This window comes from Molossus molossus, unplaced genomic scaffold, assembly GCF_014108415.1.
Source record: "Molossus molossus isolate mMolMol1 unplaced genomic scaffold, mMolMol1.p scaffold_m16_p_5, whole genome shotgun sequence".
Classification (NCBI taxonomy): Eukaryota; Metazoa; Chordata; class Mammalia; order Chiroptera; family Molossidae; genus Molossus; species Molossus molossus.
The window spans coordinates 75377182-75381463 of NW_023425388.1; positions in this window are offsets into that span (position 1 = coordinate 75377182).

The following is a 4282-nucleotide window of genomic DNA, read 5'->3' on the forward strand; positions in this document are numbered from 1 at the left end:
TAGACACCTCTCCTAACAGGACATAAAATGGCTAAGAGACATATGAAGAAATGCTCAACATCACTAATGATCAATTAAAACCACAAATTAAAACCTCACACCTGTCAGAATGGCTGACATCAACAAATCATCAAACAAGAAGTGTAGGCGAGGGTGTGGAGAAAAGAGAACTGTAGTACACTGCTGGTGGGAATGCAGATTGGTGCAGCCACCATGGAAAACACTATGGTGTTACCTCAAAAAATTAAAAATTGAACTTCCATTTGACCCAGTGATCCCACTTCTAGGAATATACCCTAAGAAGCCTGAAACACAAATCAGAAAGAATGTATGTACCCCCATGTTTGTAGCAGCACTATTTACAATAGCTAAGATCTGGAAACAGCCCAAGTTTCCATCAGTAGATGAATGGATAAAAAAACTGTGGTACATATACACAACGGAGTACTATACAGCTGTAAGAAAGAAAGATTTCTTATACTTTGAGACGACATGGAGGGACCTGGTAAGTATTATACTAAGTGAAACAAGCCAAACAGGGAAAGACAAGTATCATATGATCTCACTTATTTGTGGAATATAATGAACATAACAGTCTGAGGAATGGGGTAGTCCCAGAGACGTGGAAGTGGGGTATAGACTGACAATCCCCAGAAGAGGGGGTGGTGGGGGAGAGATATACCACAGAACTTTTATGCATGTATGTTTGAACAATGGTCATGGACAACAAAGCTGGAGACAGGGTAGGGAGGGTGGGGGAGGGGGGAATCAGTGGGGGGAAAAGGAGAAACATCTGTAACAAAAATAAATATATTAATTAAAAAAACGAATAAAAATGTAGAACCCTAAATCTGATAAATGTTCAAAGGCACCCTTGCTGAAATAAAGGCATTTCAATAGAATAAAAAAGAAAGAAAGAAAGAAAGAAAGAAAGAAAGAAAGAAAGAAAGAAAGAAAGAAAGAAAGAAAGAAAAACAAGATTTCACCATTGTGGATGGCAGTTTATTGTAAACAAAGAAAAAAAAAAGATAACTTATAGATACTAGGCTGAAATGCTGCAAACACATTAAGGAAACTGAAAGCTCTATGGGAAATGATTGGTTATGAAAAAAAAAAGAGAGAGAGAGAGAAAGAGTGGTATTGGGATTATGTCTCTTCAAGTATGTGATCTTAATACATGAAACATACTGTCAGCCATCAGAGGGTGTAGGGTGGTGGAAACTGGATGAAAGAAGATGAAGGGATTCGTCAAATAACATATATGCTTAGCCTGTAGACAGACACAACAGTGTGGTGATGGCCGGAGGGAACGGGTTGCTGAGTGGAGTTGAGTAAAGAAAGGAAACCTGGGGACATCTGTAATAGTGTCCACAATAAAAAATTAAATAAAAAGAGCTTAAATCATTTTTAATTCTATCCTGTAGAAACTGTTACAAAATTTGCATCTCATGTCATACTTATTTCCTTACATCTTTTTAGAATAATGCAACATACAGTTAGTAGCACGTTATCAGAGTTAAATTCTATTATTTCAAAAATGCATACTCACTCAACACTTTAAAAAACCCCAAGCAAAATTCACAGGAATGGAATGTAGAGATTTCTTATGTAATTAATGGCTGCTTTGTTTATATGACCCGTCTTTTAGGCTATAGGACTATGATAAATTACTTTTCTTATACTAAAGTATCTTGCCTGTTCTTAACCCAGAAGCAAAATATTTTTCTAAGACAAGTAGTCTTCATAGAATTGTGTGCAACTTGAGGCAAAGACCACATTGCATCACCTTAGCAAAACTGATATTTGTACAATTTGGTTTGTCAATGTGAATTTATTGTTTTAAAAAAAAATCACACTGATGTCCTCATAGTCTTCCATTTCATCTTAATATTTAAGACAGAATTTCTTGGTAGGGCTTCTGAAAATGGTATTGGAAAATATCACGTGCTTCCTAAAAATGACATCTTGGTTAGTTAATGTGATGGGCAACTTATAAAGTAGTAACAAATCATCCCCAACTCCTATAATTTGCCCTTTCATAATCCTCTCTACTCATGTGTGAACTGGACCTAGTGACTTGCTTCGAAAATAAAAGTTATAGCCTAGACAGTGTTGCTCAGTGGTTGAGCATCAACTCATGCACCAGGAGGTTGCCAATTTGATTCCTGGTCCAGGCATATGCCCAGGTTGTGGGCCAAATCCTCAGTGGGGAGCATGCAGGAGGTGGCCAATTGATGTTTTCTCTCATCGATGTTTCTATTTCTCTCCCTCTCCCTTATCTCTCTCTAAAATCAATAAAGAAAAAAAAATTAAAGTAAAAGTTACAGGATGTCACTTCCGAATTTAAGTCACAAAAATTATATAATTTCCATCTTGCATGCAATTGCCCTTTCACTTTTCTAGCATGTGATCTAATACAGTCAGCTTCCATGTTACCCCATGGAAGGACCCAAATGGAAAGAAACTAAGGGTGACATCTAGATTACAGTCAGCAAAAAAAATGAGAAATAAAAAACACCAGTCCAACAATTCTTGACAACCTGAGTCCTGGTAATAACCACATGACTGAGCTAAGAAGCAGATCCTTGGATCCATCTATAGAGCCTTTGGATGAGACTGCATCTGCAACAACACCTTGACTATAGCCTTGTGAGAGACCCTGCAGCAGAGGACCTTGCCTAGTCACACTCAGGTTGCTGACCTACAGAAACTGTGAAGTAATAAATGAATGTTAGTTTAAGCCATTAACATTTCAGCTAATATATATATATATATATATATATATATATATATATATATATATATATATATAATAGGTTTACTAGTTCTTGGTTTGATGGAATACTACCACTATCTAAAAACAAAGCTTCTCTCTAAAGGAGCCACTTTTAACAAGAACCAAAAAAAAACAAACAAAAAAAAACACAACATTATTTGACTAAATCTTCCCAGAATTATCCAAGATCTATTATCTCAACTATTCTTCAAAGTTCAGTGAATCTTTCACCATCCATGAGCATTAACATCCATGAGAATTACCAGCACCACAAGATTTAGCAACTTTGTTAGAAGTTACTTAAATTTATAGGAAATTGTTAAATATCAAATGGTTGGATCTTTGTCTTCATTGTATGACCTTGAGAGAGGTCATTTGTTCTGTCCATTAATTTCAATATTTATCAATTAAGGACATTGCATATCCTGTATCTTGGATGTCTGACACATCTATCATTAGCCACATATAAATTTAGTTTAAATTAATAAAAATAAAAATTTAAACTTCACTTTCTCAGTCACATTAGACAAATTTCAAATGCTCGCTAGACACTTGCCACTAGGCTTTACCACAGTGGACACTGAAATACAAGGAATTTCCTTCATCAGAGAAAGTTTTCTTTGGCAGTATTGTCTAGAAAATCTCTTACATTTCTATAAATTTTAAATATTATGTAACATTGAACATTGAATTTGCAACTGCTAAATATTAACAGAATGATGAGCATTAGATAAATGTGTGTTTATTCAAAGGATCTAGACTGGAATCTATATAATTTTTATTCCTAAAAATAAGTCCTGTTCATTTGGTCATGTTACCATTTAAATAATTTTCAATTTTCAGTGATGAAATGTTTTAAAATTCGATATAACAAAAATTTTAGAAGTTAGTTATTAGTATATTATAAAAATATAATAATTATTGCTATCAAAGTTCTTGCCTTGAGAACAACTTATTTCAAATATGTAGATCAGATTTATTACAATATTATTACACTAACTAAAGTTGTTCCATTGAATAAGTTGCTATCATTTACACATAAATTGAATTGTAGGTAAATTTAGCTTTGCCATTTGGGTGAAGTTTTCTGATTTTGTGTTGTATTTGCAAGCATATTAAAGCATTTTTTTTTGCTCAACTTAACTTTATTTTTATAAGATTGTCAATTATTAAAATATTTAATATTCAGTAACCATTTTATACCAATCCCTGAGATTTAAATAATATCACAAAAATTCAATTATCTTAAGCATTTTATATGCCAGTGATATATGTATGGACACTGAAAGATGCAATGGTGTTGGAGTTTAAAAGATTACTTGACCTTTCAGTAAACTAGGAATAAAAGGGAACTTCCTCAACTTAATAGTATCTACCAAGACCTATAGCTCACATCATACTTGGTGAAAAGCTAGAAGCTTTCCTGCTAAGGTCAGGAACAAGTCAAAGATGTCCCCTCTTACCACTCCTTTTCAAAAATCTACTCGAAGTATTAATACAAAAACC